This window comes from Sus scrofa, chromosome 2 (genome assembly GCF_054392235.1).
Source record: "Sus scrofa isolate SSC_HxYL_T2T_F1_AM1 chromosome 2, Sscrofa_HxYL_maternal_Yorkshire_Landrace_v2.0, whole genome shotgun sequence".
NCBI classification, from domain to species: domain Eukaryota; kingdom Metazoa; phylum Chordata; class Mammalia; order Artiodactyla; family Suidae; genus Sus; species Sus scrofa.
The window spans coordinates 130,407,026-130,431,134 of record NC_139384.1 but is presented as its reverse complement, the minus strand read 5'-3'; the positions used below and the strand labels follow the sequence as shown (position 1 = coordinate 130,431,134).

At 40.9% G+C, this 24,109-nt stretch overlaps 1 long non-coding RNA gene across 6 annotated transcripts in view; it reads left to right on the top strand.

The window, feature by feature from the left end:
• Positions 1 to 24,109, top strand: part of LOC100522542 (uncharacterized) — a 120,416-nt gene that overhangs the window by 10,012 nt on the left and 86,295 nt on the right. The window contains exons 4-6 of one of the 6 annotated variants that reach the window (XR_014838604.1): positions 13,277 to 13,626; positions 15,533 to 16,311; positions 17,501 to 17,618. This is a non-coding gene — a long non-coding RNA (uncharacterized LOC100522542). Of the gene's footprint in view, positions 1 to 13,276; positions 13,627 to 15,427; positions 16,312 to 17,475; positions 17,619 to 20,514; positions 21,711 to 24,109 lie in introns of those variants that run through there. The other 5 variants (XR_014838605.1, XR_301950.4, XR_001307143.3 and 2 more) reach the window with 5 other exon arrangements.

Here is a 24,109-nt window from a genome sequence, read left to right as displayed (position 1 = left end):
CATGTTCACTGTCTTCATGGAATGTATACACCCATATTTCTGAGATTCCTTTCGTAGCTTCACACACTGAGAGGATCAGGGGGCCTGAGTTTGGAACAAGTTGAGAGAGACTCTTCTGAGTCAGACATATAGAACTGAAAATACGAGCTCTGATGCTGATAATGTTGGTTGGGGCCTGTGGCTTTAGGACTGTAGCCACGTGCGTTTGCTAATATCTCTCTCACTCCTTGATCAGATTTAGTCACTTATCTAGGTGCTGGCCCAGCTGGAAAACGTCAGGCCTTCTCCCCAACCCCTTTCCCTTCATACACCTTTTCCAAGAATAGCACCCTTGAGCAGGGAACAGTCTGCAGGACTGAGGAAGGGGGCTAAGTGCGCATGCTCAGCTCTTCTCCCACACTCTATGTAGTCAGATGAGTCCCTCCTCCTCCCTGCAGAGTCTGGGTGGGGAAAGGCACACACAGTGTTAGTGCAGCTGGGCGACTTCCATGTGGAAATGTGAATGTCATACATCTCACTATATTATTATTAAAGTTTTATTGGTTCTTTAATGATTTCCACTTTAGCATTGCCTGAAGCAAAAATTCTCATGGAATCAGGGATTTGATTTGCCAATGATACATTTTTCTGACATAATTAAAATCAACTTTTAAAAATTACTTGTCTGTGTACCATTCAAAATCATTTCGCATATATCAGTGGATGTATATTACACTTGGGGAAATCATGCTATGAGGTATTGATCTGATGTCATCCCATAAAATATTAATCTGATGTCATCCAGCTCAGGCAGTTATCTAATTCAATGTTTGGTCCAAGACAAATGAAAGACATGAAAGCTGATATTAAATGAAAAAAAATGCTATAGAAGATTACATTTTGTTATTATTATTTTTATTTATTTATTTATTTATTTTTTGTCTTTTTGCCATTTCTTGGGCCGCTCCCACAGCATATGGAGGTTCCCAGGCTAGGGGTCAAATTGGAACTGTAGCTTCAGGCTTACATCACAGCCACAGCAACACAGGATCTGAGCTGCATCTTTTTTTTTTTTTTTTTTTTTTTTTTTTTGCTATTTCTTGGAGCCGCTCCCGCGGCATATGGAGGTTCCCAGGCTAGGGGTCCAATCGGAGCTGTAGCCACTGGCCTACGCCAGAGCCATAGCAACGCAGGATCCGAGCCGCATCTGCAACCTACACCACATGAGCTGCATCTTTGACTTACACCACAGTTTGCGGTAACACTGGTTCCTTAACCCACTGTGTGAGGCCAGGGATCAAACCCATGTCCTCATGGACACTGTTGGGTACTTAACTCACTGAGCCACAATGGAAACTCCAATATAAAATTTTTAAATTGAAGTCTGGTTGATATACAATATTGTATGAGTTTCAGGTGATTCACAAATTTTAAAGGTTAAACTCCATTGATAGTTATTATAAAATGTTGCTGGAATTCCCGTTGTGGCTCAGTGGAAAGGAATATGACTAGCATCCATGAGGACACAGGTTCAATCCCTGGCCTTGCTCAGTGGGTTAAATGATCCAGCGTTGCCATGAGGTATGCTGTAGATTTGATCCCTGGCCTCGCTCAGTGGGCTTGGATCCCACGTTGCTGTGGCTGTGGCTTAGGCCAGCAGATGTAGCTCCGATTTGAGCCCTAGCCTGGGAACCTCCATATGCCGTAGGTATGGCCCTAAAAAGCCAAAAAAAAAAAAAAAAAGAAAAAAGAAAAAGTTTCCTATATTCCCTGTGCTATACAAAGTTTTCTTGTAGTTTATTTATTTTATGCATAGTAGTTTGTACCTCTAAAACACCTACTCCTATCTTGCATTTTCCCCACCGTTAACCACTAGTTTATTCTCTATATCTGTGAGTCTATTTGTGTTTTCTTATATTCAATAGTTTTATTTTCAGATACCACATATTCGTGATACCATATAGTATTTGTCTTTCTCTCTGACTTATTTCGCTAAGTATAATACCCTGCAGGTTCATACCACTTGTGTTACTATTATTGGGACTTTGTTCTGCTATGATGCATATGCCTACACTATTTCTTAGTATCTCTTCTGAGTTTTAGTCTGTTTCTCCTTGGACTTCATTTTTCTATCACGACCCTGTTCTAGGAGGAATAGAAAGAATACTCAGGAGTTCCCGTTGTGGCGCAGTGGTTAACGAATCCGACTAGGAGCCATGAGGCTGCGGGTTCGGTCCCTGCCCTTGCTCAATGGGTTAACGATCCAGCGTTGCTGTGAGCTGTGGTGTAGGTTGCAGACGTGGCTTGGATCCTGCGTTGCTGTGGCTCTGGCGTAGGCCGGTGGCTATGGCTCCGATTTGACCCCTAGCCTGGGAACCTCCACATGCCGTGGGAGCGGCCCAAGAAATGGCAAAAAGACAAAAAAAAAAAAAAAAAAAAAAAAGAAAGAAAGAATACTCAAACAAGAGACCTGAGTTCTGATTTTGCTCTTTTACCAGCTTTTACTGGGATATTCCACTAGAGGTTGAATCAGAGCTGCAGCTGCCAGCCTATGCAACAGCCACTGCAACACGAGATCCTTAACCCACTGAGTGAGGCCAGGGATTGAACGTACAACCTCATGGATACTATGTCAGGTTCTTAACCCGCTGAGCCACAGTGGAAACTCCATTATCTGGTTCTTGATGTGAATTGGGTTGGGGGAAGGAGAGAAGTAAAGCCAGAAGGGTCATTTTAGAAGCTTCTGCAGAAGTCTTGACAGGGAGATCTGGATTAGGAGTTTGAGGTTGAACAGACAGAGGCCAAGGAAGGGAGGAGCCATTGGCCTGGCCGAATCCATACAATGTAGTCATGGATTGGCTGGAAGGAGAATCTGTGGAAAGGAATCAAAGATGACTCTGACATGTCCACCAGGCTCCAGGAAGAAGGGACAATATATATCTACCACAGATAAGTCAGAAAGAACTATATCTCATAAAGATAAAATTGTTTGATTTGGGGTAGTTTCATAGGGAAATGGAATTTATGAGCTGATCTGCTTTTTATTAATTCTCTTATCAAACCAAATTTCACTGCTGTCAGTAGAGTACAGCCTGAAGGGAAAATGAATGCAGTCAGGAATGGGATGGAAGATGTTTCACAGGAGAGTCCATTCTGTGTCAATTGCCAAGATAACAATGTGTAGATTCACTTAATTATTTTTTCATTCTATTAATAACTGCTTCTCTTCCAGCTGTATTGCGGTATAAAAAAGGGGGAAAAGCAACAGAAAACTTTATTGATGTATAATTGACAAGTGAAATGATAATATATTTAAATGATGATTTGATATGTGTATACCCTGTGAAAGAATTCCCACCATTGAATTAATAACACTGCCATCACCTTTTCTATTTAGCAGCAGTGGTATACAGGTGAGAACATTTAAATTCTACTTTCTTCACAAGTTGCAATTATGTAATCCAACGTTACTCAACTCTAGTCACCATGTTAGAGCCTCTGAACTTACTCATTTTACAACTGAAATTTTGTATCCTTTACCAGTTTTTTCCTATTTCTCTCACCAGCTCCCCAAGCCCTTGGAAACCACCATTCCACTCTATGAGTTCCATTTAAAAATATTCCCCATATAAGGAGATTGACTTAATTTACTCAGGTAAATAGGTTGTTTTGAAGTAAATATAACAGAGTATCATTCTTAGGCACATGACGGAAAGAATTATCAAATTAGTTTCAGAAAAAAAAAAAATCCCCATGCAAATCATTAATAGTAGGTTTAAGGGTGCATTAAAAACTAGTCCTACATATTTTGCTATGCTTTATCTTTATCCAAGATATAAACTTGTCTGCATATGTTAATTTAGCCCTTGTTTGCAGGACCATCAAGTTCTTTTTCCATCTACAATATTTTGTCTTTTTTTAAAGGCCTTGTTTCTGGGTTAGGGGTCGAATCAGAGCCCTAGCCACAGGCCTATGCCCCAGCCACAGCAATGCTAGATCTCTGCTGCATCTATGACCTACACTGCAGTTGGTGGCAATGCTGGGTCCTTAACTCACAAGAGAGGCCAGGGACTAAACCCTCAGCTTCATGGATAATAGTTGGGTTCTTGACCCGCTGAGCCACAATGGGAACTCCCCCATCGACAACATTTTAAGTCTAGGTTTGAGTCTGATGCTTTCTTTCTTTACCCATACCCTATATCAGCAGGAATTTGCAGTGGTCCTAACTGGGGAAAAAATTAGTTTTTAACTTACAGATTTCACTTTTAGTGAAAATATTTAGTGAAGCATTTGAATACTTCCCTTTCAAACCCAACTTCAATTTTTAAACTTCTTTTACTTCATAATTTTCAGATTTTTTTCAGAATAGTCACAAAACGGTCTCTTTTTAATCCATGTATGCTATCCTAACTTCACCAAATGTAAGGAAACAGATCAACAAAATCATGTAAATATATTCCAAAGAGTCATGTAAAGAGAGATTCAAAAAGCCAGTCCAATCTATCTCCAGGCAGGAGGAATGGTCCTTGGAATGTCCTGGAATTACAGAACAAAGTCACATAGGAAAGAGTTAAAACAGGGGTCAGGGGGATGAAACCGAAGTCCCTGGCTAACCAGCTGAGTCCAGTTGGCCCCTGGGCTCCAGAACATCTGTGCAGGCTGAGCTAATCTCCCTGAAGAATAAGACTGATAATAAAAATAAAAATCACTCTTGCAGCATGGCTACCTTCGCTAGGCTCTGCATGCACATTCACATATTATTTCACCCCATTTCACAGCAACCTTGTGAGGGTGCATTTCTTTCTAAACAAAAATATCACTTCAATAAAGTCAATAATTATACTCAGTTTTGGAAATTTGGTCTACCTCTCAGCTAATAGTTTTTTTTTTTTTTGCCCAATGAATTTATCACATCTGTAGTTGTATGATGATCATCACTATCCAATTTCACAGGATTTCCATCCCGCAACACAAGCATATCTCCCCACCCCCCAAACTGTCTCCTCCAGAGACCATAAGTTTTTCAATGTCTGCGAGTCAGCATCTGTTCTGCAAAGAACTTCAGTCTGTCCTTTTTTCAGATTCCACATGTCAGTGAAAGCATTTGATGTTGGTGTCATGAGTGTGCGTTTTATCCCCCTTTTACAGATAGTGATAAGCTACAAAGTGGCAGACTTCTGAACATATAGATCAAGTTCTGAATGACTGACTCCAAAGCCTGTGCTCCATGCATCCTACAGCTCCAACTCTACAGTGGGTTTTTCTCACACTCTTGAGTTGGAGGCCAGATGAGTATCCTGGCTTCAGGCTGAGCTGTTCAGATGCTTAAAGCCAAGAAACTGAGCCCTTGGGCATAAAACTGAGACTCCGTCCAAATTCTCCTGGCAAAGGGCCCTCATTTTAGAAGTTCTTACTTAAATTTCCATTCCACTGGAGGTTGTTTTCTAATTTCTCCTACTTATTACATATTTTTTTCTGCTATTACATAAAAGCCAAGATACTTAGGGTTACTTTTGCCTTTCTCAGGTTTTTGCTTCCTCACCCCCGCCCTTGCTTTTTTTGTCTTTTTAGGGCCATATCTGTGGCATATGGAAGTTCTCAGGCTACGGGTCAAATCAGAGCTGTAGCTGCCGGCTTAGCCACAGCCACAGCCATGCCAGATCAGAGCCACATTTACGACCTACACCACAGCTCGTGGCAACACTGGATCCTTAATCCACTGAGTGATGCCAGGGATCAAACCCAAGTCCTTGTGGTTACTAGTCGGGTTCATTACTGCTGAGCCACAATAAGAACTCCTGCTTCTTCACTCTTTAAAGGAGATCTTTAAGATTAGAATATTTCCCTTACTTCACGCCATTGCCTGATGCCTATTGGCTGAGATTCTTTGGTATTTTTAATTCTAAACAGTTTTTAGAGTTTTCACTTGCTGTATATGTCTTCAACTTTTCAGTTTGAGACTCTGTATTTGACACTTACATTACAAACTCTACCACTGTTTATTTAAAATACAGCCAAATACAAGTCTGTCAAGATTCATTATTCATCATTCTTGCATCTTCTTTTAAGCTTTCTTTAGCTTGAAATGTTCTTAGTATATTCCTCAGTTGAGATGCATGTGGAATATATAATCTAAATCACTCCACATTCATCAATAGGTTTCTTTTTACTCTGGGAGGTGAATGGCATCTCTTTACTCTGGGAGGTGAATGGCAACTAGGAGTAGGCATTTTATTTTATTTTATTTTATTTTGGCCATGCCCACAGCATGCATTGGTGTAGTCACTGGGGAAGGCTGCTGTTGTTCAGCTGACCCTATGTATCTTTAAAAATATCAAATTAAATTGAGTTTATGCCTTTTTCTCTCTCTCATTTAATTTCCCTAAACTGTACAGAGATATTTAAGATCTATTCTGTTAAAGGACAAGCTTATTTGTTGCTGTTGTTTATGATGGTAATAGTTTCCTACCAAAAGTTCTTAAAATTAGATCTGAGTTTGGACGTAACTGTTTTGCTTATCTCCTGGCTTTATTCAAAGCTCTAATTCTACTTTCTAGAGAGAAATGTATACCAATAAATAAAAAGATCTATAAATACCATCAGGCAATTGATTAGTGACTAGCATTGCCTGTTTATTTATTTAATCTTTTTAAGGTCACAGCTGCAGCATATGGAGATTCCCAGGCTAGGGGTCGGTTCGGAGCTATAGCCACTGGCCTAGCCACAGCCACAGCAATACCAGATCCGAGCCGCATCCACCACCTACACTATAGCTCACAGCAATGCCAGATCCTTAACCCATGGAGGCAGGCCAGGGATTGAACCTGCATCCTCATGGATGCTAGTCAGATTCGTTTCTGCTGAGCCATGACAGGAACTTCAGCATTGTCTTTTTAAAACAGTAAGTTGAGAATTTCGTATTTCTTTAGAAGTTTCTTTTTTTTTTTTTTTTTTTTTTTTTTTTTTTTGTTGTTGTTGTTGCTATTTCTTGGGCCGCTCCCGCAGCATATGGAGTTTCCCAGGCTAGGGGTTGAATCGGAGCTGTAGCTACCGGCCTACGCCAGAGCCACAGCAACGCGGGATCCGAGCCGCGTCTGCAACCTACACCACAGCTCACGGCAACGCCGGATTGTTAACCCACTGAGCAAGGGCAGGGACCGAACCCGCAACCTCATGGTTCCTAGTCGGATTCGTTAACCACTGCGCCACGATGGGAACTCCTAGAAGTTTCTTAATACAATTTATGCAGAGGTTCCCATTGTGGCGCAGTGGAAACAAATCCGACTAGTATCCATGAGGATGCAGGTTCGATTCCTGGCCTTGCTCAGCGGGTTAAGGATAGGAGTGTTTCTTTGAGCTGTGGTGTAGGTGGCAGACGTGGCTTGGATCTGGCGTGGCTGTGGCTGTGGCTGGCAGCTACAACTCCGATTTGACCCCTAGCCTGGGAACCTCCATATGCCGTAGGTGAGGCCCTAAGAAGCAAACAAAAACAAAAACAAAGCAAAACAAAAAAACAACCAAAACCAACCAAACCAAAAAAAACCCAGAAAACAATTTATGCAGGTCATAAAGCAAAAACATTTTTAAAGAGGCTTCAAGAAATCTCATAGATCTCTTAATGGAAAGCAAATATCATAATTATACTGACATAAATGTGTTTCATATTATGCGCTAGATGAATTCTCTAGAATAATGGTTGTTGTTTAAAGGAAATCTGTTATAAGTAACTGTGAAATCTAACTGTAGTTCAATGAACCTGCAAGCCCAGATGAGGTGAAGCAGGAGGCCACAGGTGTTAATGAGGGCATCCTGTGCAGAGCAGCAGGGGGGGGGGTCAGCCCATCCCCTTTCTCTCCCTCACATAAGCAGTGGCAGCAGTGTCTGACACTTACAGTGGACCCTGGGGATGAAACAGCACAGCAGCGCCACAGAGAGCTGCTGACTCAAGGAGGGACAGGAGGAGACCTCTCACACAGAGAACATCTGTCGTGACACCTCCTCCTGGCCACGTGTTCTGTCCCACCCCACAATCCCTGGAAGCAGGTTGTAGTAAGCAGAAGCCAAATCCACAGATATGTATATACAGAGGTATCAATAGAAAGGCAAGCACACAACCCTCAACTTGAGGAATACTGTTAAAGAGAGGCACCGACCTCACCTAAAAACTCAACACTTGTCTTTTTTTTTTTTGCCATTTCTTGGGCCGCTCCCACAGCATATGGAGGTTCCCAGGCTAGGGGTTGAATCGGAGCTGTAGCCACCAGCCTATGCCAGAGCCACAGCAACGCGGGATCTGAGCTGCGTCTGCGAGCTACACCACAGCTCACGGCAATGCAGGATCCTTAACCCACTGAGCAAGGCCAGGGATCAAACCTGCAACCTCTTGGTTCTAGTCGGATTCGTTAACCACTGTGCCACGACGGGAACTCCTAAAAACTCAACACTTGAAGAAACAGTTATTAGAACAAAAAGAAAGAACCCCAAACGTTATAACAACTCTCGTGTGATAAAAGAGGACTATAGATATATATCCATATATGACAAGATAGACAATTATGAAAATCTCCAAGAGTCTTGGGAATTAAAAATATGAACAGAAAATTTGAAATCTCAGTCAAAAAGCTTAACAGAAGCATGGACAAAAGTGAAGATTAAGTATTGGTTAGAAGATCTAGGTGAAGAATTTGCTTACAACCTGGCACAGGCCAGAAGTTCTGATGTCCAAGGAGGGAGAGGAGGGAAGGGGGGGGGAGATAGATGGGGACTCTCAAAAAATATTTTTTATGAATACATGTATGTGTGACTGCGTCACCTTGCTGTACAGTAGAAAACTGACAGGACACTGTAAAACAGCTATAATGGAAAAAATAAAAATCATTATGAAATTAAAAAAAAAAAAAAACCTTCCCTGAAATCCACCAGGGAGTTCCAGTCTTTTAAGCATCAGCTACTTGCACTCATTATTTGGCACCTGTGATAAATGCTGCACTTTTCTTCATCACAAAAAAAAAATTTAAGATTTAAGTAAAGAATTTATAAAATTAAAATAATGAAATAACAGCACTTTAGTAGATATTGGTAAATATTAACACATTTAATGTATTTATTCATAGACCTCACAATAATACAACATATTTGTCTTCTCAGCCAAATAGACAAGCAAGTCAAATGACTAGACTTATATGGAAGAAACAACATTATCTAAAAATAAGGATTTTGGATAAGTTGGGGAAGATTACGTCAATTTGTGCCTCCATGACTTGGTGGTGGACATAAGGGAGTTACCTTAATGTTCATGCATGTTCCAAGTCCTTGTTTTAAAATGTTTACTTTTTTGTAATATTTTCATAAGCTCTAAGGATATGTTTAGTTCCTTCCAGAAAAAAAAAAGTATTCTTCACTTTCATGGCATAAAGTAAATATTTTATTAATAGGTTGAAGAACCATGTTTGAATGACTTTAAGGGGCTTTTAGTTATAGTGAAATCCAAAAGACAGGAAAATTCTACATGCCACATGTTCCCAAGAATATACATTCTTGGTACGATAACCAGAACTGGCCCTTGTGTATCACAAGAAATGCCTCTTTCTATTCTTGGTTACCTCCCTCTGTTTTAGGTATTTTCTTTCACTTCAGATTTTAAAATTTCATCTTACTGAAATGTGTTTCCGTTTTGCAAAATAACTAAGATTATTTTTTTTTCCTCCAGAACAATTTTTCTCAAGCAATCCGCTGTGGATTAGTATTACCTGGGGACAGAGGAACTGGAGTGGTGACTTGTTAAAAAATTACACATTCCTTAAAGAAAACAAATAAACAAAAGCACACATTCCTAGATCTCAGCTGAAATTTAGTATATCAGTAGCTTTGGGGAAGGAAGCCCAGAATCATCTCTTTAAATATGCCTCCTAAATGATTCTTAAGCATGCGTACTGAAAGTTGAGGACCACTGTTATAGGAATATGAAAATACATACATTTTCAAAACAAAAACTCAACACATAGTTTAATTGCATCTCCTTGTTTGTATTTCAATAGAAATGTATGGCTCTTGGAGTTCCTGTTGCAGTGCAGAGGAAACGAATCCAACTAGTATCCATGAGGATGCAGGTTCGATCCCTGACCTCGCTCAGTGGGTCGGGGATCCGGTGTTGCCATGAGCTGTGGTGTAGGTTGCTGTGGTGTAGGCTCGGATCCTCCATAGCTATTGTTGTGGCGTAGGCCTGTAGCTGTAGCTCCAATTTGACCCCTAGCCTGGGAACTTCCATTTGCCCTAAAAAAGCAAAGGAACAACAAAGACAACAAAAAACCTGGGATCACCAATACATTTGCATAGAGTCACAGATCAAAGTGACCCTTTTGTAAGAATACCAAGACATTATTTGACTTTTTCACATTCATTCTCTCATGAATGAGGGAATGTTTCCTGAGGCTAAATGGTGAGTATCATCACCACAAACTAAATGCAGAAGCTGAGAGGATCTAGCCTTCCTTTCTGTTGAGCTACCTAAACCATTCAAGAGATTCTCAAAATATAGAAAACAATGTCTTGCTTCTCATTTATTTTTTTGTTTTAAAAATATACTCATTTTTCGTAATTATCGCTATTATTTATGCGAAGACGTAATCCATCTTCTATTGCTATTTTTTAGAAAGTTAAATATTTTAAAAATTCCTTAGTTTTAATTTCTAACATAGCAAATATCAGTGGATATATCTGACATAAACGAAAGCGGTATGGGCTGTTCAGTAATGTTTAAGAAGGTAAAGCTGTCCCAGGCAAAAAGTTTGAGAGCTCTTGTCCTCAATGTATTTTTCCTTTGTAAAAAGCATCCTAGAGGAAGATCTCAGTGGGAAGGCTTGTCTGGTCCTTGATCAGCTACGCATGCTGAAGATTTGTGACTTATGACCAAGCAACTGCTTGACCAGGTGAACAAATATACCGTGGGGACTTTGTCTCATCAAGAATAAACAGTGATGGTTTCCATGAAGACTAAGAACTAGAAAAACAAGCTCTCAGAATTCCATTCAAGTAGCCAAATGCCGAAAGAGGAACAGATGGGGTATTATTAAAACAAAGATGTTTTAGGCATGCATGATATGACACAGTAAAAACAGCATTGTCCTTGAAGAAAGCATTTTGGGGAGTTAAGATTTCTATTTCTTGTTGTCTGTTCACTCTTGGGCCAATCCAACCCTTCTGGGACTCAGTTTTCTCATCTGGAGTTTATACTGGAATATAACATTTATTCATTCAACAAATATTTATTAAACATCTCCTTGGCTCCAGATGCGTTAAGTCCTGGAGTCTAGAGCCATATTACCTTGAATGCGTTGATCTTGTCAGATACATTAAGTACTTCGAGATATAGAGGTTGATGATCTCATATCCAAATCTGAGATATTCACAGTCTATGGAGAATATGGGAAAGATAAATTATTTAAGTTATTCTTTTTTTTTTTTTAAGCTTTTTAGGGCTGCACCCCCAGCATATGGAGGTCCCCAGGCTAGGGGTCCAATTGGAACTGTAGCTTCTGGCCTACACAACAGCCACAGCAACACCGGATCCAAGCCACATCTGCGACCTACACCACAGCTCACAGCAACGCTGGATCCTTAACCCACTGAGCAAGGTCAGGGATTGAATCCGAAACCTCATGGTCCCCAGTCAGATTCGTTTACCACTGAGCCACGACAGGAATTCCACACACACACCACTCTTAAGACTTCACATCCATCACCTAATCTGTAGATTTTTTCCTCACACAGACCAATTCTCTACCTGGTATCCTACAATTTAACTCAATTCTGACACTATCTAGTGTGAGCATCAGACCCCACTGATTAAAGGGATCAGTCCCATAGACTGACCCATCACTTCAGACACCAATTGCAAGTCTGGGTTGTCACTTGTGCTTCTGGCTGACTGGATATAGGTCAGACTTTCCCATGATCCCCTTTTCCAGTTTGATAATTTGCGTGAATGGCTCATAGAACTCAGAAAATGTTTCCTTGGAGTTCCCATCGTGGCTCAGCGGCTAATGAAGCCAACTAGTAATCCTGAGGACTTGGGTTTGATCCCTGGCCTTGCTTGGTGGGTTGAGGATCCGGCATTGCCGTGAGCTATGGTGTAGGTCCTAGACTCTGCGTTGCTATGGCTGTGGCCAGTGGCTACAGCTCCGATTTCACCCCTAGTCTGGGAAACTCCATATGCCACAGGTGTAGCCCTAGAAAGACAAAAGACAAAAAAAAAAAAAAAAAAAAAAAAAAAAAGAAAGAAAGAAAAGAAAAGAAAAGAAAAAATGTTTCCATACTAGGTTACTAGTTTATTATGAAAGGATACAACTCAGGAAGAGTCAAATGGAAGAGACACTTAGGGCAAGGTAGGAGAAAGGGGTACAGAAATTTTAGGACCTCTCCAGGCTCCCACTCTCCCAGCACCTCCAGAGTTCTCCAAGCCAGAAGTTCTCAGACCTCCAAGCTCCATATTTTAGGAGTTTTTTTAGAAGCTTCATTATGCAGGCATGTCGATAAATTATTGGCCCTGAAGCGTGGAGGGTGGGGCTGAAAGTTCTTACACTCTAATCACGTGGTAACTTGGCAACTAACCCTTACGAAGTAGTTATCTGGGGACTTTCCAAAATTCACCTGATTAACATAAACTCAAGTATGGTGAAAAGGAGCTCTTTGTGAATAACAAGAGAGATTATTTTTATCTTTATTGCTCTAGAGCTATTTCAAGAACTAAGACAAAAAAATAATAAAGATGCTCCCATTTCTCTTATTGCTTAAGAAATTGCAAGGATTTTAGGAGCAGTGTATAGGGAAGGAAGACCAAATTTACATGTCTTATTATAAATCACAGGATCACAGCCATCATCTAACAATGTTGATGACAGTATTATCATTATGGTTAATGGATACCGAATTCCTAGTAAGTGAAGGGCACTTACGTATTATCTTTAACAATTTCATATACATTAGAGGCTATTATTAATTCTCACTTTAAAAATAAGAACATTGGTGCTCAGAGGGGTGATCTAATCTTCTGAAAACAAGTGACGGAGCTAAACAATGGTAGCCAGTCCCCAAGAAGGCCCTTAATGATCCTTATCTCCTGATAGTCCCACACATGTGTAATCTACTCCTGTGTTGAAATCAGAGCTGTTCTCTGCGCCCAATAAATATGGCATATGGCACAAGTGATGGTGTATGACTTCAGAAGTAAGCTTAGAAAAGACATTGTAGCTTCAATTTTTTTTTTTTTTTTTTTTTTTTTTTTGGCTGTTGTGTGAAGCACGTTGATGTGGGATCTCAGCTCCCAGACCAGGGATTGAACCCTCGCGACACCAATGAAACATCAAGTCCTAACCACTAGACCACTAAGGAATTCCCAGCCTTAAGCTTTTGAATTGCTGTGAAGACACTCAAGCAATCCTGTGGAGAGAGGTGCATATAAAAAGAAGCTCAGGGCTTCCCGAAGAGCCAGCCCCAGTTGTATGAGCCACCTTGAAAGTGGATTCTCCATTTCCGGAAAAGCCTTTAGCCGACTTTGGCCCCAGCCAACATGTAACATCAGCTTCATGAGAGACCTCAAACTGGAGCAGCTCAGTCAAGCCATGTCTGAATTCCTCACCCACAGGAACTGTAAGATACAATAAATGATTATGGCTGTATTCAGGGTATTTAATAAATGGGGTAATTTATTATATAGGAATAGATCTATATAGGAATAGGAATAGTTGGGATTAGAACTCCGATTTCTCTGAGTTAAGAAGCATATCTCTTAATCTTTTTTTCCCTCCCTACCTCTTCCAAAAAAAATGGCTTGTCTTATTGAGTATGTGAACTAAACAGTGGCCCCAGGAGTTACAGAATCCAGGAGAGTGTGGTTTACAGGACATAAGACAAGATTTCAATGTTACTGAATATGACCAGATAAAAAGCAACTCCAAGAGTTCCTGATGTAGTACAATGGGATCAGTGCTGCAGCACTGGATCTGATCCCTGGCCCGGGGAACTCCATATGCCACAAGGTGCCGAAAAGAAAAGAAAAAAAGCTACTCTAAATAAAAGATATTTTCCTCATTTCTCATTTTTTAAACGTTTCAAGGGGCCATCTTGAAAATGAAAACTTGTACTGAAGTAGATGAAATTTTGAAATGATGACTAGTTTCACGTACTTAATTTGTTACATATATGTTAAATGACGTATTATTCAAAATAATGTACTGATTAAGAAATGTTATTTTTCCCTACTCAATATATCAATAAGCCATTTTACCTTATTCTTCATCTGTATCTTTTACATGCTTGCTACACATATCCATGGATCAACAGCACTGGCATCTGGGAACTTGTCAGAAATGCAGAATCTCAAGCTCTCTTCTAGACCTATTGCATCAAAATATGCATTTTAACAAAATGCCCAGGTTATTGGTATGCACAATAATGTTTGAGATGCACTATACACAGGTCCACACAAAGCATTTCACTAGTGTCATTTTTTCCCCCAGAGTACATAATTTTTACTTCCTTGTCAGCTGCTTACAGTATGGCATGCTTTGAACCTCTGTAAGATGCTACAGCAAATGCTTTCATTGCTCTCCCAATAGCCATTATTCTTCACTTAAAGAATGGAACTCCAACTTTGTTTAGGTGGAACACTGTGCCCAATTAGAAATACTCAACTTCCTAGACTCCTTGACAGCTGGCTTGACCATATAACACAATTAACCTCTGACTAATGAGAGGTAAGCAAAAATTGCTGGATATGAAACTACACAAGTCAGATTGTGACTTGAACCCACAGCTTTTTTTTTTTTTTTTTAATTAAAATTACACACCTGGTCTCACTGCTTACTGTAGTTCAGGTTTTATCTCTAAGGACATAAAGACAACACAAAATATGAAAAACTTCAGTGAAAGAAAGACCCATTCTGCAATTTTTTTTTTTTTTCTTGGCAACCCCTGTAGAAGCTTTTAGGGTAGAGGTAGAGCCTCAGCTGCAATAGTAACATCACCAAATCCTTAACTGTTAAGCTACCAAAATACTCCAACAAAAAATAGACAAAGGCTAAACTGTTTCAAAGAACCAAAAAAATGTGAAAAATAAACATTCTATAGGCAGAATGTGGTTTATTCGTACAGTCAAGAAAACATGTAAGCATAACGCTTCACAGAAGTTGTGCAGAGTATCTCAGAGGGAACAGGCCTCAATTTAGGGGTGGTGAGTTTTTAATGGGCTGGGTAATTTCATAGGCTAATGAGTGCGAGGATTATTCCAACCGTTTCAGGGGAGGGGTACGGATTTCTAGGAACTGAGCTCCTGCCCATTTTTGCTCTTTTGTGGGCAGCCTCAGAACTGTCAGGGTGCCCTGGCAGGTTATTTAGCATATGCTAATATATTACCATGAGCGTATAAAGAGGCTCAAGGGCCCCTGGGAGTGAACCTTCCGCCATCTTGGGCGTTATGGGTTCTAACTAATTTTTGCTTTCTCAAGAGCTGTGTAATTTTTCTTTTTTTTCTTTTTCTTTTTGGCCATGCTAGTAGCACGTGGAAATTCTCGCGACAGGGACTGACCCTACACCACAGCAGCTACTTGAGCGGCAGCAGTGACAATGCTGGATCCTTAACCTGCTGTGCCACCAGGGAATTTTGCTATGTACCCCCACCTCCCCGTGTGTGTGTGTGTGTGTGTCCCCGTCCAAGGTGTGCCACCAGGGAATTTTGCTATGTACCCCCCACCCCGTGTGTGTGTGTGTGTGTGTCCCCGTCCAAGGAGCATCTGCAACCTACACCACAGCTCACTGCAACGCCGGATCCGTAACCCACTGAGCGAAGCCAGATATGGAACCTGCGTCCTTGTGGATGCTAGTCAGATTCGGTTCCGCTGAGCCACTGCGGGGAACTTCATATGGCGCTTTTTTGAAAGGTTATGCCCTGCCGCCTTCCCTCCTGTTTTAGAAGGGGCTTCAGGAAAAATTCTTCAGAAAAGGGTTATTCAGCTTGCATGGATTTCTTTGGACTTGCCTTCAGATCCTAATCCTTTCATTTCTGCCTGGAATGTGGACCTGAAGCTAGAAAGTGGAGCTGTCGTCTTGTAATTGCCAGGACTGAAATACACAGTGAGGATGGTGGAGTGAGAGTGAAAAGGAACTTGTGTTCCTACTGGGACTGTGGCATGGCGCTACCAGATTTGGACTGCTGCTATCCAAACTTGTTGCTACGTGAGAAGAATTCAACCTTTTTTTTGATTAAGCCATTTTAGCTAGGCTTCTGTTACATGCAGCTGAAGACAGTCCTGAAGCAAGCTGTAGGCACACCAGCAGGTAACTACAGGATGGTGCTTCTTTGTTGTTTTTCATTCCTTCTGTAGGTATATATTTCCCTCATTGCCCAAATTTAACCATTTACTCTACTGCTTTTAAAAGTAATTTTAAAAAAGACTTACTTACAAGAACGTTTAACCACAGCTGTGTGGTCACATCTAAAGGAATAATGACTGAATGAATGTTTATATTCCTCCTTTGTTTTCAAGTTCATCAGGTGACTCTCTGGGGAGCCAGCCATAATTAGCACTGATAGAGTGTTTACCTCAATAGTACTCTGTTTTCTGAAATGAAATAATTGAGATAGGGCCTTATAATAGAGAAAGACTTTGTAGAATTGCATGTGTAAGGTAACTTGCTCTTTTCTGATCATCCTTAACTTCTATTTGGGCACTAACAGGTATCAGAATAAATCTGCATATCCAGCATTCTGAATTTAGATACAAGTCAGCAGTAAGAGGGCTGGCCTGAGAGGGGTCTCTCACAGGCAAGGTGATTTCTTTGGGATTAGGAAATAAAAGTAGAGTAAGGAATGGAAACACATGCTTATCGTTTGGAGGTAAGAATCCTGCTGCAGAGGTAGTTTTCTAGAGAAGCAGCTGAATTCATTGTAAGAGCAAATGAGCGCTAGATAGTCTTCTTTGGGGAATGATGGATAAGAAGTATCCACATTATGGCATAAAGTGAACTGGACAGAAAACTAATAGGAAGAGTGGGAGCTTCATGCCAGAAACTTAGGGCTTTGGGCTTCTGGAGTAATATGAGATGGGACCATTATTTATTTGGGTTTTCATCGACAGGTTGAACCTAGGACACTGGAGGACCCGGGAAGGGCTGGAGTAGTGTCTGTGAAGTCACCTGGCACAGGTGTCTGGCATATGGTAGAGATCCACTGTGGGCTTGTCAAATGTATGTTCATTGGTCTCTACCCAAGGTAGGCAGAGTATAAGACAAAAGCTTGTCCAGAATATTAGTTATCAGTTTTATCCAGCCAAATCTGCATCCATAAGAGCTCCAGAACTGGAATTAAAGATTCAGAATGAACAAACACCTGAGGGTTGTCTGCTTTGTGCCAAGCACCATGTAGGTACTTTTATATGTACTTTCACTTGCATGTAACTGCTCTCTACATAGAGGTTTGCTTTGCTTATCTGACCAAAATAGAAATCCCCCTTCGGTTCCTGCCTAGATGTCCAGTGCTGACCACGCCCAGGATGATCCACCCCTGCAGAAGAGCCCAAGGAGGAGACCAGCTGGCTCTGAGCCCCTGTTCCATTGTCTCACCCTGGCCCCTGCAAAGCTCATGGGTAAGAATGGATTTTTTTTTCCTTATCTATAGAATGCATTGCATTCCTACTTATGCCTAAAACAACTACTATCCTCCATTAAGTTCATATCTTTCCGCTGAGAGACCTACAGCTTATTAACTTCACCTGATCTTACATCTCATTTCAGAGTGAGAGGAAGCCTTTTAACAGAGAAATGGAGGTAAAAGAGGGATCCTAAATTACAGTTTGATCCCAAATTATAGTGAGGTGTAGTAATTTTAAAAACTTGTTCATGTTGAAAAAAAAAAGAAAGAAAGAAAGGAAAAGAAAAAAGGAGTTCCCATTGTGGCGCAGCAGAAATGATCTGACTAGGAACCATGAGGTTGTGGGTTCGATCCCTTGCTTTGCTCAGTGGGTTGAGGATCCGGTGGTGCTGTGAGCTGTGGTGTAGGTCACAAATGTGGCTTGGATCTGGCATTGCTGTGGCTGTGGCATAGGCCGGCAGCGATAGCTCCGATTCGACCCCTAGCCTGGGAACCTCCATATGCCTCAGGTGTGGCCCTAAAAAAAGACAAAAGACAAAAACAAAATTGTTTATGTACTACACAAATGTTTTTCAAATTTCAGAGCTCTATTAACCTCTTTAAGGGAAAAAACCTTCTCATAAAGTCACAAGAATATATTCACCTCTTTCAGTGGGAGAAACTCTTCTTTGAGAGAAACCAAGTTTTAGTCTAAAAAAGTTTTTCAGACATGAATTGTCACTGCAGAAAATGATTTCTTCATAACAAAATGATTTTTTTGCTATTTTTAAAATGAAAACTCAAAAAACTCCCAAGCCTTTGCGAAACAGCAAAGTCTCTCTCACCCACTGCCTAGTTTGAAAAAACGTATACTGCCAAATTTATTTCCATACAAAGCCATTCCCAATCACATGTGGGGCCTTTGGAGGCCCTGACAGTGTAAGGCACCCCACTTTTCCCTTCTGCGTGCTTTAAGCGGAACTATATTGCAGCATAATGCTTTCAATTTGTTCCAGTAGAACATAGCTAATCTGCATTCCATTTTCTGGCCTCACTGGATGCATGAACAGCTGATGTCACAGGCACAGGCAAAATCTTCAGCTTTGTTATGCACAAGCTTTTAGGCCTCACCTGCATTCTCAAGTGTCAAACACCCCTCTGGGATGGGCTGTCTGACCTGGAGATACTCATTCCAGCCAGTTAGTGGTATTGCAAGAACGCCAAGGCTTTGGAGGAGCTGTGTCCTCTGAGGCTGCTGGCTGCCCAGAAATCTGAGACAGGCTTTTATGATGACATCTAGTTGCTTGCCATATGGTGTCTCAAGGGGTCTGTGACCACTTTCGGCAAGAATCTAGCAGCATCATGTTACAGTGTCCAAGAAGCACTTGGTATTGACATAAGAAACATATTTCTTGGGGACTTTCATAAGCCATGGAGATGGGGCAAATCATTGGAAGGCTTGGATTAATCCAGTAAGGAACAAAGCAAGGAGTTGGCTGGCAGGCACACCCAACACAAATTTTCTAGTTCAGAAGACTCTGTAGGTTTATTAGAAAGTGTTGCACAGCAATTTCAGGGTGGTATTTATTAATTGTTCCATTTGGTCCCCATATAAATTATTGCCTTCACAAATACTAATCATTGAAAATCTCACAGAAAATGTATTGTTATTTTTATTACTGGAGGGAACAGTGTCAAATCTGTGATGTTGTTTTTAATCGTGTGATCACAGGTGACTTTTTCCTGCTGCTTCATGTTTTCTGTAACTTCCAAGAGAGCTACAATGGTGCAAGAGTAGGGATTTAGACTCCAGTGATTGGCTCTACTAAGACTTACATGGCCTTGGGAAAATTACTGTCTCACTCTACTTCCATTTCCTTCTGTAAAATGGGGATAAGAGTACTAATACTATCTGCCTTCATGAGGCTCTTGAGAGAATCAAATGAGAGGCTACAAATAAAGAGCTTAAACAGTGCCTGAAACATTGTAACTAAAGGCAAATTTTAGCTCTTGTTACTATCATTACTATGGAATTGTAAGACTCGATTTGTTTTTCTCTCCAATTTGTAATTTCTTTCTGGTTGGGATATATCCTATATTAGATGACGTGACATGGCTTAAAGGACAGTTCTTTTTTCTATCTTGGCGATACATGAAACAAATGCATCTTAAATAGTACTTTGTGTTTGCTGAATAGTTATTTCTGATTCTATATTTCCTTTGAGGGATGTGAAAGGATAGCATTTAGCCCTGAGATTTTGGCCTTTCTTTAGCCTTTCCCTTCCTGCTTCTCTCGCTGAAGAGTATGGCAAAAGCTGGACTGCAGGGACCCTGCTCTTCCTTTCTGGTCCTTTTGGGACTGTAGTATGAATGGATGAGTTCAATCCAGGGGGTGCTGGGCCTTAGGGCATTTGCAGCAAACCTGGAGAACTAGACAAAGAAGTGAATTAATTTGGGTGGCAAAATGGTAGTCTAAGATGGAAGGAGGTCTAAAGTGGGGTCCTGTTACGAAGACCTGTGACTGTGGTGGTTTCACACAATCTGCAGCTGTACAAGTAACTTTTTTTTTTTTTCTAGGGCTGCTCCCATGGCATGTGGAGGTTCCCAGGCTAGGGGTCCAATCGGAGCTGTAGCTGCCGGCCTACACCAGAGCCACAGCAATGCGGGATCTGAGCCATGTCTGCGACCTACACCACAGCTCACGGCAACACCGGATCCTTAACCCACTGAGCAAGGTCAGGGATTGAACCTGCAACCTCATTGTTCCTAGTCAGATTCATTAACCACCACACCACGACAGGAACTCCACAATTAACTCTTAATGGCTGTGGCCTGGGCCAGAGCCTCCCTCTCATGGGCCATGTGGTATTTTGAACTTGCTGTTACTGATGCTCATGGGGCTTTATTCGCAGGCCAGTGGCTGTCTTTTATGGAAGAGGATCCAGCAAATGTAGGGGATCCACGGTTGGCCTCAGCAGACAGCCATGAGGGGACAGGTGAGCAAGCTGACCCTGGCCTTGCTGAGCTCAGCAGAAGTACTGTTCCCAAGTGGAAGCTTTGATGTACAGGCTGCAGCTGTCTTTTTGGATTACACAGGCACATGTCCTTCAGCCTCCCGGGCTTCTTGCAATACCAGAGGACCTCAGAGGAATTCATAATGAAGGAGCTGAGGCAATCACCCACTTTTAGAGAAAAAGAGATTTTTAAAGCAGAATTCTTTTGCTGTTTTTAAAATGCACTTCAGGAGTCCCCTTGTGGTACAGCAGGTTAAGGATCAGGCATGGTCACTGTAGCAGCTTGGGTCCCTGGCCTGGGAACTTCCACATGTTGTGGGTGTGACCAAAAATAAATAAATAAATGAAGTGTGTGTGTGTGTGTGTGTGTGTGTGTGTGTGTGTGTGTGTGTGGCAGAGGGTTTCAATTATGAATGCCAGAGCTTGGGAGGGAACATTAGCTGAGCTGCCTCAATTCCATTCTGCCTCCAGACCAAAGAAGTGAGCTGTGAAAGAGCCAACTTTGGGTTCGCAGGGCTTGTGGACAGATTCAAGAATCACTCCCCACCATGTGATGTTAATATGGCTCAGGTTAGAAGGCAAGGTATTAAGGACTAGTGAACCCACGGCCAGAGGTGTTAGAAACAGCATCTATGGCCAAAGAAAGGAAAGGCAGGCTTACACAAGAATGTAAATACTACGGAATGAACTGGGGCCTACATTCAAGTCAATATTGGGGTACTAGTGAAGGAAAATGTGTACTGAGATTGAAAACTATGTATCCATGCGCCACCTAGACTGGCACACACCCTTCATGGTTATCCTATTCTGATTCTATGGAACCATTTTTTTTACCACTGACTCTGTAAGTTAAATAACTGATGGCAATGCAAAATAATTGTCTTCAGACATGGAAATGATTCCTTCTGTGGAGGGACAGCACTTACCTCCCATCCTGTGCAAAAACCAATTTGGTATCTATTTGCACGTTCATTTCAACATTCATTACTCCATAAATATCTGTGCTTCTTTGGCTTCTCTGAGCCAGTTGCCTGGTTTTTCCATTTAATCTATGAGTGAAATAAAATCTTTACCATATGTTCATTTTCTATGTATATGTGAGTTATGATTTGCTTCTTTTGGAAATATCTTTTAACATTCAAAGCATATTCAAAGGGGAAATGGAAAGTTAGGAAATGTGATATACATGAGGTGGAAGGAAAGGCACCTCACATCAGACTGGGAATGCCAGTAGTTCAAATTTCTAGACTTGTCTCAAGGCAGCAATATCTTAAATGCTCTTCTCTGAGAAAAGACAATATGTATAAGTGGATTTCTCTCCCAATCTAGAAAATTCATAGTTCCAAAAATAATCTTTGCCAGGAGCTATTTCCCAACTGATTTGAAGTTCACAGTTCATGGTCTCTGGACAACTAACATAAACTCTGGCACACTGGCACAGGTCAAAACAAGGAGATGCCCTTCTCTCAATGCCACTGAATCTGTGGTCTTGCCAGCTCTTTCTGGTCTAGACTAAATACTGAGTTCTGGGAATATAATTTTGTTCTGGGCTAACTGCCCTAAGCACTGGGGATGGAGTCATTTTCTAAATTTTGTAGACCTGGACCAATGCTATGATAATCTTTTATGTCCTACTAATAATTAACTCTGGACTTTTTTCAAGGGTGGTTTGTCAAAGATTTGGCGTTTAGGTGATACCACTTGTTATAAACTACATTAATTATGGTATGAAGGTTTGGCTGCTGCAAGAATCCCAGCTTTACCCAAAATAGAGACTTCCTCTATCAAAACTCAACAAGATAAGGAATTGGAAAGGGTAAATTGTGAGCACTAATGTCTTTGTACTTTAACACTGAAAGGCAAGGAAAATTGATTCTGGGCTTCTTTTTTCACTGTTATGGCTTTAGATTCACTTTGTAAGCAGGGCTCAGTTTATGGACCTCCATTGGTTTTTGAGAACTGTTAATGAGAGGGAATTTATATTCATATTTCTATGTTGAACATTTTTGTTGGTCTATGTTAATGTTGTCGTTTGCTGTCATTGTGACTGTGTAACAGGTGATGTTGGACAATGAGGCTGCTCAGGATTTGTAATGGAAGAAAGATTAGGTAGTCAACTTTTATAACTGGGTATAAAGTGACTTTGGCTTTACTTAATGTTCGGATACATTTATGAGCCTCTGAAAGCAAAATCAAAAAGTCCCACCAGTGGTTCCACGATGCTATTCACAGGGCAAGGCATTGGTATTGGGAAGCTCATGATGGGTGAGCAGGGGATGATAGTGACAGACAACTGATAATTTCCCCCAAAGGGGTGGCTGCTCCCCAGGATTAATTGGGAATCACTCCTGATATTTCCTTCCATATGAAGCACATTCATTAGGTAGCACTTTCTCCACTACCTCCTTTATCACACCCATGAGTTTGGAAGGATAAAAATGAGCATCAGTAGCATAGACTTTTCATTTTCCTTCCCTTTGGAGAGTGAGCTGTCCCAGATAGAACACATACAAATCTTCCTCCTCTGCATGCAGAGGATAGCCCTGCCACTGCTGTTGGGAAAGGGGTTAATTTCAGCTCCAATACCAGGAAGTTTTCTGTTCATAGATACAAGCCCCCTTCTCCAGCATCAGTGTTATCAGTAAGAAGATGGTGATTGGATCTCGCATCTGGTTTTTTTCTTTTTTTAACAACGTGTCATTAACCTCAGTGCTTTTGAGCACAGATTTACCTCGCTGCCAATCTACTTTATCAGTGATGTTATGACTTATTAATTACTTCCTGTGATTGACTGTTGAACGTGTCTCAGGTCTGACTGGTAGAGATCACACATTTTTGAGCCTTTGCACGCACCTGTGCACTCACGTGACTTTGTCCACTTCTAAACACTTTTGCCAACAGTGGCTTTAGACATTTGTTTGCAGTTTCTTGATTTGGAAGCCCCTCCTCCTCTCCCAATAAATGGATGGAGAAAGTTGTGATGATCTTTGTACAACTATAAATATAATAAAATTCATTGAGTAATAAAAAAAGAAAAAAGGAAAGAAAATAAAAGGAGGGAGAAAAACATCATTTTACTTATTTATTTTAAAATTTGTAGTAGAGAAAAGCTTTATAGGTTTGTTATCTCTTTCTACTTCTTCCTTTGTGAATTGCCTCTTCCTTCCCTTTGCCCCCTTTTTTTAATGTGGCATTTGAGAGATCTATTTAATTATAAAGTTATATACACTTTGTTTTAAACACTGAAAATATCTGTATCTATTTTATTTCAAAAGGTGCTATTTTTGGACTATCTTTGAATCCCAATATTGTGCACCGCTGTTTTATTTTATTTAATTTTAATTTAATTTTATTTTAGTGGTTGTGCCCATAGCATGTGGAAGTTCCCAGGCCAGGGATAGAGCCTCCACCACAGCAGTGACCCAAGCCACTGCAGTGTTAATGCCAAATCCTTCGCCTGCTGAGCCACCAGGGAACTCTATGCATCACTAGT